Genomic DNA, 12,711 nt, shown 5'->3' on the forward strand with positions numbered 1-12,711 from the left:
AATTTAATAAAGATACACAAAAAATTTAAATGATTTTTTTTAGCTTAATTCAAATTTCATATATAACATATTATTTGGAATTTTAAATTAATTAAAATTATATATATATATATATATATAATATTTTATTTTTAAATATTATTTTAAATAAAATAATAACTAAATAAAATGCTTTTATGTATAATAATTGTTTATTAAAAATATTTTTTAATTGAGTTGTATTTAAATTGGAACCTACCTCGAAGGGAATCGAACATAGGAAAAAAAAATGGTGTTTAAGTTTGGACCCTCAACTTCATGTGGAACGGAGCCGAACTGCACCAATACTATTACCTTTTTTCAGAAAGATGCACCAATACTATTACCTACTAGGCTACTTACCTAACATTTTTAATTTAAAAATTACAATTCAGTTCAAGAAAAAAAAGTTAATGCTTGGGTTATTATTTTTTATTGAACCTGAAATCGCTATAAAATTGATTGAAATTGCAACTTCTATGCCGCGATCAAATACAATTACTCAAAAATCTCGAATTAGGCAATACATGTATCTTACGCAACCTTTGTATTTTTATATGTATCTCGAATTGCGCAATTTGTTACACAAAATGGTTGATCCTGCGGGTCAATAAACTAGAATGGAGTTTCACGCACTGGTTAGTTTTTGCGTTCATGAAATTTAGCTGGACATAACTGACTTGAGGTTAAACTTGACAATTCTGGACACAAAAAAAACAACAACAAACCAGAAAAATAAAATAAAATAGATGGTTATTTTTTTAAAAATAAAAAAGTTTATTTAAAATAAAAAATGATTTTTTTTTGTACCTGTGATGGAACTATATTTTAATCATGTTTAATATATCACTCCAATCAAGACAGAAAATTGAGCAGTGATTTCACATCAAGGAGTGTCTTCACATATATGCATAATGACTATTTAGTACCTGCCTCTTATGTAAAAAACAATTAATAGTAGAGGTTATTTGTTCCACAAAGATATCTATAACTTGTGATTTGATGTATAATTAGCATGAACATGATTATTATTTTTGTCATTTGAAAAATGCGAATATTGATCATTGATTAAAAATACTTACTTTCATTAATTCAATAAATCATATAAAAAATGTCTTTATATATATATATATATATATTAGATTTTTATTATTCTAAAATCGAAATTATGGGATTCAAATTTTTGTTTGTAAAGGCTCGAACAAGCTATATAGCTTGATTGACCGATAACTCTCAATTGAGCCTCTAATCATGTAAATGGCTCAATCGATGGTTTATCAAACCCTCGATCGAGCTATTTGAATTTGAAATTTAAATGCTCAATGGAGCCCTTAAAAGCCTTTGAAGTCCTAAATCCACAATTTCAGCACCCGTTCTGCAAAATTTCCTACAACACCATTTTATACACTGGCAAACTTAGGCCAAAAATTGTCCTTAGGTGGCACAGTTGGTCATGTTGGATTCATGAAAGAATCTTCTATCTAATGGCATATGAGTTTGACATTTTCGAATTCATATGATATTTTTCATCTAATTTCTTTTAAACATAATGCTTGAAAGTTTTTTGAACAATTTTAAGAAGGTTGAATAAAAAATTATCATAAAATATAAATAATAATTTTTTTTCAAAAAATACTACTATCTTAGTTTACGAGTCCTCTTCAAAAAGGTACCTTTGGTTTTTCAATTTATTTAAATAGTTGAAAAAACCCTTAAGCGAACACGTGTTTGCAAAATGCAATAAATATATATATATATATATATATATATATATATTAAAAATTACACATTTTAGACTAAGTTATGCTACATGAACACACACATACATCTTAAGATGTGTGAAAATTTGTAAGGACAAGCATTTTATTTAATGAAAAATTGATATAATATAGGACACTATTTCTTTTTGCAAAATGTATCATTAAGACAACACCATAATTCTCTAAAATTTGTCTTTTCACTCCAAATCAAAATTCACAATGCTTATATGAATTTTGAGAGCTTCGATTCGATAAAAAAAGAAAAACTTGAAATTTCATCACCACATTTGTCCCAAAAGTGTAATCCATCTTCATGCATTCACCCAATTATGAGTGATGACTACACAAATTGATAAAAACAAAAAAAACATAAAAAAAATAAACTCTATACATCTTCCAAAAATGTAGAAAGTTGAAACTATGAATTCCACAATCCTCTTGCAATCTTGAGGTTTGGTAAAATCAGCGAAGCAAACAACACCTTTAGCCTTGCATTCTTTGGTTACTTCCTCCGGTGGATTCGACCGTGTGGTTACCACCACCAAATTTGCACCTCTCTTCGTTTTCTCCCACACCATGTGCAAGGACCTCCGGTTGCGGGTGCGACGGGCGCCGGGCGGGCGATCGTGCACGGGCACGGGCGGGCGCACGGGCGCGCTGAACGACAGTTTGCGACGATATGCGACGATAATGTAAACACATAATACGACTAAGTGTTATGTGGACGCACATATTATATAAACAATATGGAGGTTTATATATGCGTGGAATAATAAAACATAAAATATAATGGAGCACGTACATATACGACAAGATTAAAACTATGTAATACGAAGGTTTATAATAATTAAACATGAAACATAAATATATACCAAAGATATGACGTAAGGGCTTCATAATACCATTTAACATGTCGGCCCAAAGTTATATCCCAAGGTGTAGAGCGTATATATACATGAGCATGAGAGCTCATTAAGGCATCGAATCTTCGCTCATCTTTTATACGCATAGGGGTAAAACAGCAGGGGTAAAAGTAGACTACGCATACCTCATGCGTAGTGCTACTAAAGGTGCAGTTTTGACTTAAGTGCGGGTTGGGTGAAGGCAAGCGTGCCGAGGTGTGCAGATTGTGTGCAGGACTTGACAAAGTAAGATAGGTGGTCCGGGTGGACATTCTTCTTTTTGCAAGAGTGCATATGATGATGTATAAGGTTGTTCTATGCCTGTTGTAAAATTATTCTAAGTGTTGGCTTGAAGTTTGTCAAGCACACTTGTATTGTAAAATTGAAGAAGCTGTTATAATATATTGTTGGGCAGACTTTACCGGGAGTTGCTCCTCCCTTTATACTTGTGTATTGTTCTCAGTTTATTGTACATGGTTAATGATTGAGAATGTTCTTTGTTAAAGTATAAAGGATAACACTTTATTCGGTCATAAGAACACAAGTTAAGTATGTTCATGTTGGGATAGGCGTAGCCCATAAACGTTAGTATTATTAAAAAGAAAGCGTTCGGTGGTGCCGCACCTCGCTACAAGCGGTTGGATGATCACCGCAGGTGTAGGGGCGTGACAGTTGGTATCAGAGCTCGGTTGGAGCTGGTGAGCAAGGTTGCTCGTGACAGTGACAAGAGCACTTGCAGGTGAAGGAGACCGTTTCACACGAAGTGAGACAAGGGCCGGTTCAGGTTGCAGGTGAAGATGTCTATCTTGGAGAAATTGGGTTATACATCCTTCAAAGAATTCGGAAGGAGTCTACTTGAAGAGTCAGAGAGAGTAACACAGGGATTTATGGAATGTCGCAAAAGGTTCTTTAAAACAAGGGATGCTCTTCAGGCCTTAGTTAAGGAAGGGGTTCCTGATATGGAGGGAGCTCTTCGACTTGCAAAGGAAGGAGAGTTGATTGAAGCTGAATTCAAGGAGCTCGAGATGAGACAGAAGGAATTGGAACATCTCATAGCCTTGAAGAGGGAAGCTGAGAAAGAACTTCTTCAACCCGGTTGGACAATGGAGCAAGGTGAAGTTGCAGATTGTGCCATCAAGGAAGAGGAAGCCGTGATGATCAAAGATGTTGAAGACATGACTACGATGGAGGATGAACTTGAGGATGATCAAGTTGAACCAGGATCGTGCAGTTTGTCAACATGTATGGATGAGGTCACTCACATGGAGGAGCCTCATGGTGATGAAGTAAGTGATGATACTTGTGTTTCATTTGGGCATTTGGGAGATGGACCGTGTGCAGGAAAGGGCAAAGTCAGTTTGCCAAAGCAAGAGGACATCTTACCATGGATGACTATGATGGAACCTTGTATGGAGAAGCAAGGATTGTCAACTATTGCAGAGCTTGTTGGGGCTGCTTGTGACCTTATGGTTGAAGGTGCAAAGACCCTTGACAAGGGAGGAACTTGATGATCGTTGTGGAAGAATGGGTCATGCTTTAGCCACTTTGGCTAAGTGCCCGGCATGACTCATGGACAGATTGAGGAGGGCACACACTTGTGATGTTTTGGGTGGACTTCTCATGGTCGAGACCAAGAGATAGTCTTGATGGACACTTTGGTGGAGGAGCTATGATGAAGAGACTCATGACATGATGACATGATGGTGAGATGGTTGAGTGACCGAGTTCACTAAACCGAAGTTTGAAGACTTGGATGAGATGGCCAGATGTTGTGATGTGTCTACTTGGTTGGACTACATGGGCAGCTTAGTCATGGACATCAGGTTGGAGACTTAAAGACATGGAGCATGGCAGAGACCTATGCAAGGACATTGTGTGGAAGCACTTGTAGAGATGTCAAGGGACATCCTAACAAGGTGCTAGGGCAGGAATGTTATGCAGGAGGACTTGCTAGTGTGACATGGGGACTTAAGGATGGCACATTGCAGATGATGAAGGAGACTTCATGGACCTGAATGGGGCACATCAAGAGTTGATAAGATTGGTGACTTGAGGATGGCACATTACAGATGATGAAGAGGACTTCATGGACCTGAATGGGGCACATCGAGAGTTGAATGAAGACTTGAGGATGGCACATTGCAGATGATGGAGAGGGCTTCATGGACCTGAATGGGGCACATCGAGAGTCGGTTTGATGAGATGATCTCTTCACTTTGGAGGAGACACACATATGGACAACATGTTGCAGATGAGATGGATGGAGTTTCCATGGACCTGAGCATGGATTATGGAGGTACATACCTTGGTATGGTGAGCTTGGTGGCAGTGGTCATTAAGCCGAGACATAGTGGAGAAGAGTCTCTACATATGTTGCAGGGATGTTTGCCTTGTGTGGAAAGGTCGACATCGTGGATGATAGTATGTTGTCGAGGACGACAACGATTTCAGGTGGAGGAGAATGTAAGGACCTCCGATTGCGGGTGCGACGGGCGCCAGGTGGGCGATCGTGCACGGGCACGGGCTGGCGCGCGGTTGGGCGCACGGGCGCGCTGAACAACAGTTTGCGACGATATGCGACGATAATGTAAACACATAATACAACTAAGTGTTATGTGGACGCACATATTATATAAACAATATGGAGGTTTATATATGCGTGGAATAATAAAACATAAAATATAATGGAGCACGTACACGACAAGATTAAAATTATGTAATACGAAGGTTTATAATAATTAAACATGAAACATAAATATATACCAAAGATATGACGTAAGGGCTTCATAATACCATTTAACATGTCGGCCCAAAGTTATATCCCAAGGTGTAGAGCATATATATACATGAGCATGAGAGCTCATTAAGGCATCGAATCTTCGCTCATCTTTTATACGCATAGGGGTAAATCAGCAGGGGTAAAAGTAGACTACGCATACCTCATGCGTAGTGCTACTAAAGGTGCAGTTTTGACTTAAGTGCGGGTTGGGTGAAGGCAAGCGTGCCGAGGTGTGCAGATTGTGTGCAAGACTTGACAAAGTAAGATAGGTGGTCCGGGTGGACATTCTTCTTTGTGCAAGAGTGCATATGATGATGTATAAGGCTGTTCTATGCCTGTTGTAAAATTATTCTAAGTGTTGGCTTGAAGTTTGTCAAGCACACTTGTATTGTAAAATTGAAGAAGCTGTTATAATATATTGTTGGGTAGACTTTACCGGGAGTTGCCCCTCCCTTTATACTTGTGTATTGTTCTCGGTTTATTGAACATGGTTAATGATTGAGAATGTTCTTTGTTAAAGTATAAAGGATAACACTTTATTCGGTCATAAGAACACAAGTTAAGTATGTTCATGTTGGGATAGGCGTAGCCCATAAACGTTAGTATTGTTAAAAAGAAAGCGTTCGGTGGTGCCGCACCTCGCTACAAGCGGTTGGAAGATCACCGCAGGTGTAGGGGCGTGACAGTTGGTATCAGAGCTCGGTTGGAGCTGGTGAGCAAGGTTGCTCGTGACAGTGACAAGGGTACTTGCAGGTGAAGGAGACCGTTTCACACGAAGTGAGACAAGGGCCGGTTCAGGTTGCAGGTGAAGATGTCTATCTTGGAGAAATTGGGTTATACATCCTTCAAAGAATTCGGAAGGAGTCTACTTGAAGAGTCAGAGAGAGTAACACAGGGATTTGTGGAATGTCGCAAAAGGTTCTTTAAAACAAGGGATGCTCTTCAGGCCTTAGTTAAGGAAGGGGTTCCTGATATGGAGGGAGTTCTTCGACTTGCAAAGGAAGGAGAGTTGATTGAAGCTGAATTCAAGGAGCTCGAGATGAGACAGAAGGAATTGGAACATCTCATAGCCTTGAAGAGGGAAGCTGAGAAAGAACTTCTTCAACCCGGTTGGACAATGGAGCAAGGTGAAGTTGCAGATTGTGCCATCAAGGAAGAGGAAGCCGTGATGATCAAAGATGTTGAAGACATGACTACGATGGAGGATGAACTTGAGGATGATCAAGTTGAACCAGGATCGTGCAGTTTGTCAACATGTATGGATGAGGTCACTCACATGGAGGAGCCTCATGATGATGAAGTAAGTGATGATACTTGTGTTTCATCTAGGCGTTTGGGAGATGGACCGTGTGCAGGAAAGGGCAAAGTCAGTTTGCCAAGGCAAGAGGACATCTTACCATGGATGACTATGATGGAACCTTGTATGGAGAAGCAAGGATTGTCAACTATTGCAGAGCTTATTGGGGCTACTTGTGACCTTATGGTTGAAGGTGCAAAGACCCTTGACAAGGGAGGAACTTGATGATCATTGTGGAAGAATGGGTCATGCTTTAGCCACTTTGGCTAAGTGCCCGGCATGACTCATGGACAGATTGAGGAGGGCACACACTTGTGATGTTTTGGGTGGACTTCTCATGGCCGAGACCAAGAGATAGTCTTGATGGACACTTTGGTGGAGGAGCTATGATGAAGAGACTCATGACATGATGACATGATGGTGAGATGGTTGAGTGACCGAGTTCACTAAACCGAAGTTTGAAGACTTGGATGAGATGGCCAGATGTTGTGATGTGTCTACTTGGTTGGACTACATGGGCAGCTTAGTCATGGACATCAGGTTGGAGACTTGAAGACATGGAGCATGGCAGAGACCTATGCAAGGACATTGTGTGGAAGCACTTGTAGAGATGTCAAGGGACATCCTAACAAGGTGCTAGGGCAGGAATGTTATGCAGGAGGACTTGCTAGTGTGACATGGGGACTTGAGGATGGCACATTGCAGATGATGAAGGAGACTTCATGGACCTGAATGGGGCACATCAAGAGTTGATAAGATTGGAGACTTGAGGATGGCACATTGCAGATGATGAAGAGGACTTCATGGACCTGAATGGGGCACATCGAGAGTTGAATGAAGACTTGAGGATGGCACATTGCAGATGATGGAGAGGGCTTCATGGACCTGAATGGGGGACATCGAGAGTCGGTTTGATGAGATGATCTCTTCACTTTGGAGGAGACACACATATGGACAACATGTTGCAGATGAGATGGATGGAGTTTCCATGAACCTGAGCATGGATTATGGAGGTACATACCTTGGTATGGTGAGCTTGGTGGCAGTGGTCATTAAGCCGAGACATAGTGGAGAAGAGTCTCTACATATGTTGCAGGGATGTTTGCCTTGTGTGGAAAGGTCGACATCATGGATGATGGTATGTTGTCGAGGACGACAACGATTTCAGGTGGAGGAGAATGTAAGGACCTCCGGTTGCGGGTGCGACGGGCGCCGGGCGGGCGATCGTGCACGGGCACGGGCAGGCGCGCGGTCGGGCGCACGGGCGCGCTGAACGACAGTTTGCGACGATAATGTAAACACATAATACGACTAAGTGTTATGTGGATGCACATATTATATAAACAATATGGAGGTTTATATATGCGTGGAATAATAAAACATAAAATATAATGGAGCACGTACATATACGACAAGATTAAAACTATGTAATACGAAGGTTTATAATAATTAAACATGAAACATAAATATATACCAAAGATATGACGTAAGGGCTTCATAATACCATTTAACATGTCGGCCCAAAGTTATATCCCAAGGTGTAGAGCGTATATATACATGAGCATGAGAGCTCATTAAGGCATCGAATCTTCGCTCATCTTTTATACGCATAGGGGTAAAACAGCAGGGGTAAAAGTAGACTACGCATACCTCATGCGTAGTGCTACTAAAGGTGCAGTTTTGACTTAAGTGCGGGTTGGGTGAAGGCAAGCGTGCCGAGGTGTGCAGATTGTGTGCAGGACTTGACAAAGTAAGATAGGTGGTCCGGGTGGACATTCTTCTTTGTGCAAGAGTGCATATGATGATGTATAAGGTTGTTTTATGCCTGTTGTAAAATTATTCTAAGTGTTGGCTTGAAGTTTGTCAAGCACACTTGTATTGTAAAATTGAAGAAGCTGTTATAATATATTGTTGGGCAGACTTTACCGGGAGTTGCCCCTCCCTTTATACTTGTGTATTGTTCTCGGTTTATTGTACGTGGTTAATGATTGAGAATGTTCTTTGTTAAAGTATAAAGGATAACACTTTATTCGGTCATAAGAACACAAGTTAAGTATGTTCATGTTGGTATAGGCGTAGCCCATAAACGTTAGTATTGTTAAAAAGAAAGCGTTCGGTGGTGCCGCACCTCGCTACAAGCAGTTGGAAGATCACCGTAGGTGTAAGGGCGTGACACCATGGGCTATGAATATACACCCACTTCGATATCAATTACTTCGTTTGTCATTATATTTCCAGACTAGAAAGTTTCAAAAATTAATGTATTATAATGTTTCTGCTTACACTCCAAAAAGAACTTCAAATATCAATTTAGTTATGAAAAACGAATTACAAAGGTCGTGTAAAAAACAACTCCACCATGTTTTCACAAGGGAGCATATACCCATTGTGGTTGTATTTCCTTTTTTTTTTATGCCTTTGGTTGTGTTCCCTCAGAATGTAATTTAATGGTGTATAAGGAATGGAATAGTTAAAAGACAGAAGTAGCATGGTTTCCTTGTGTCATGCATTCTCTGAGGTATCGTGTGGTTAATATAATTTAATGGTGGTGTTATAAGGAATGGAATAGTTAAAAGACAGAAGTAGCATGGTTTTCTTCTGTCATGCATTCTCTGAGGTATCGTGTGGGGTATCGTGTGGTTAATATAAGAAACTCTATTTGTAGGCAATTTATTGGTCAGTGTTTAAGATAGAATATAATGTAATGCAGTTGTTATTGGTTCATTTCGCTTATTGGTCAGTCTTCAAGATAGAATATAATGTAATGCAGTTGTTATTGGCTCATTTCGCAGAAAGGGTTTTATAAAATCTGAATTTTATTTAATGGAAGATTTTGGTAAAATCTTAATTATAAAAGGAAAATAAATAATTTCACCTCATTCATGGCTTGAGTCTGATCTCCAATGTTTTCAAAATTTACAATCTATAAGGGTCACTCATGAATCTGAATAAAGATCAAAGAGAATTGCAATGCTTAATTTCGGGAAAAAGATATGTGTGGAAAACCACGAGGAAGTAATTAAAGAAAGAATTTGAGGCAATGAAATTAAAACTCTGAAAAACGAAAAATTTTAGAGGCCATCCTCCAACTTAATGACGAAACTGATTATTTGAAAAGATGGGGTGTTTTCTACGGACGCCCAAATGCAGTGTAGCATTTCAAGTCTTGTGTTCCTCTCGTGTCTCATTTCGATTTGGCACCTTACATTCAAAACAATTATAATCACTGCATTCTCTATAATGTTTTTTTTCAGAAGAAAAAGACACTCTTCATAATTACTTCATTGCAGTTTATCCCTGTTCTCAGTCTTTTTTTATAGCATTGAACTTCACCAACTTTTTCAAAAATTAAATATTTCTCTGTATGATTTTATAGACTAGAGGGAGGTAGATGCCAAAAATATTATGGGCTTTAAAATATTTCAGTTATGGTTATAGAATTATATTAGTTTACGATATTTTGTTTTATTGGTTTATTTTTTTGTTCATAAGATATTAAATTTAAAATATTTAGTAATTTTAATATTTGTTTTAGGTTAATGAAGGAACACCATTATAACCATTATAATATTAAATGGAGGGAAAATAAACTTTAATTAATAAAATAATTTAAATCATATTTTATAATAATTAAATTTCTTTAATTATTCTAATTTCATAAGTAAATCAATATACAAAAATATTATATAGTTAAATTAATATATAAAAGTCTAATCTGTGTTATACTTTATATTAACATAAATATTTTCTCTATTTAACTATTATCAACTCTTTAATTTATTTTATTTTAAATTGGTTTATATTTTATTATTAGATTTTTCAACCAATTAAGTTAATAAATTAGTTTAATACATTTTACATGATTATTATTACAAGTAATTAATTGTGTATATATGTGTAAGAGAGAGAGAATGGGTAAATGTTATTTATTTATAAAAACTGTGGTTTGCATATAAAAGGATTAGGTTGCAAAGGCTTATAAACCAAAATAAGTAACTATATTTGTCTGACTTATACATTGAAACATAGAGACCTAGAGAGTATGGATTATTAATTTTGAAAAAGACAAAATTACTAAAAACTAACGTCAATGATTATAATTTATCCCTATTTTCAAATCAAACAAACTAAAATAGATGCGCAAAATTCATCATCAAAAAAAATACCTACCACCAAATAACTTTACTTAAAAAAAAAACGATATGAATTTAGTTTTCTAATTACACATTTATTTTTCTTTTCTCTGAAAAAGAAAAACCTATTTTTTTTAGCCGCTCTCGACCCTGAATACCCTCTTTGATCCCATCCCGGCTGTTCTGTTCTCGCTTTGATCCTTTATATGTATTGTCTAAAATACATATAATAGTAAGATGGAGGATAGATAGGTTGGATGGCTAGATTGATGGGTATGGGTATGGGTATGGGGGTAACTAGCTTGGATGTATGGCTTGGTTTTGTTTGGGTTGGCTTGGTGGACGGTTGTCTCTGGCTTTGTTTCGTGAACCCAACGCTTGGCTTTGCTCGTGTATCGCTTGGCTTGTTGACCCCACCCTTGGCTTTGGTCTCAATGAATGGATCAAATTGTCGTAATATAATAAGGTGCGAAGCCGCCAGAGAAGAAATAGGAGGGGCAAGGTCAATCAAATTTTCCGCATATGCATCTCTGTATCTGTCCCCATATAAAGAAAAAGTAAAGACTGAGGAGATGCGTAAGATCTATGTTAGCCTAGCTGGGGGATCTCTGTCTTCCCCCAATTCGTATTCCTTCCTCTTCGTGAATGCGTAAGATATAAGTGAGCCTAGGAGCCCAAGATCTGTCTTCCCCCAATTCGTATGGCTTCCGCCCAGCAGTACACATCATGGTCTGAGCGCTTCTATTTCATACGATTGAATGCGCAAGAAGGAGATTAGAGGGCATCCTCTGGAGTCAAAATGGCTCTGAGTCGCTGCCTAGTCTGTAGAGCTGTATCTCCTCCCCCTTGGGTAGGACCTCGATCTAGGGCTTAGGTACGACTTCGATCTAGGGCTTATTTATTGAATTCTCAATATTTCCTGTAGTGTAAAGATGGTTAGGCCAGGGATGCTCTCCGTAGGGCTTTCTTCTCTAGTCAAATAAGTTTGATTGATGTATCTGGCCTAGTTTTTAGAGCAGTATCTCCTCGCTAACGGAAGGTTATGGCGTTCCTGTAGTTAGTAAGTCCGAAGTAGGCCCTTAAGGTAAGATAGAGATCCATAAATCCCAGACCTAATTGTCTTGGCAGGAAGAGATGGGCTTAATATGAAGGGAAACTAGAGCAGACAGAAGCTCACCTTGATGGCGCCTTAGGGTGGGCGTCTGTAACCTGTCCCTTCATAGTGTAATCCCTCCTGGCCTTAACCCTCTGGATTGTTTCTCAGTCCACTAGACTATACGGAAGATAAGCTTATCCGAGGGCAGGCATTCGCACAAAGAGGGCTGAATGAATGGATTATACGAGGGAGGGGTTTGACTAAGACAGTCTTCTTAGATTGGCTAACTGAATAGTCTTTTGCGAGGAGGGGATTTCTTTCGTTTTCCGAGAGAGGCTAACTGATTGGATTATACGAGGGAGGGGTTTCAAAAAGCCAGTCTTCTTGGAGAGGCGAGACCCATTTTCCAGAAGCTGATAGCCAGGAGGTGGGTTATGCTTGCCCAGAAAGTGATTGATTGATGCATCGCCCACATCTTTAGAGATAGGTGGTCCGGAGGACGAATGAGGCAGCCCACATATTCGAGAGGGGTGGGACTAGGTATTCAAGATGGGCGGTCCAACGGACGGACCAATGACAGCCCGCATCACCAATGGACGAGAGGATTGGGCCTCCCATATTCTCACATACCGGATTCCCCTCTACAACATGACACATACACCCAACATGCACGGTATGGTACGGGGCCAAGTGATTGAGGCACAGACATAGGGTCATTGTCAATAG

This window comes from Pinus tabuliformis, chromosome 4_1, assembly GCF_031772625.1.
Source record: "Pinus tabuliformis cultivar Carrire ecotype Pingquan chromosome 4_1, CPIR1, whole genome shotgun sequence".
NCBI classification, from domain to species: Eukaryota; Viridiplantae; Streptophyta; class Pinopsida; order Pinales; family Pinaceae; genus Pinus; species Pinus tabuliformis.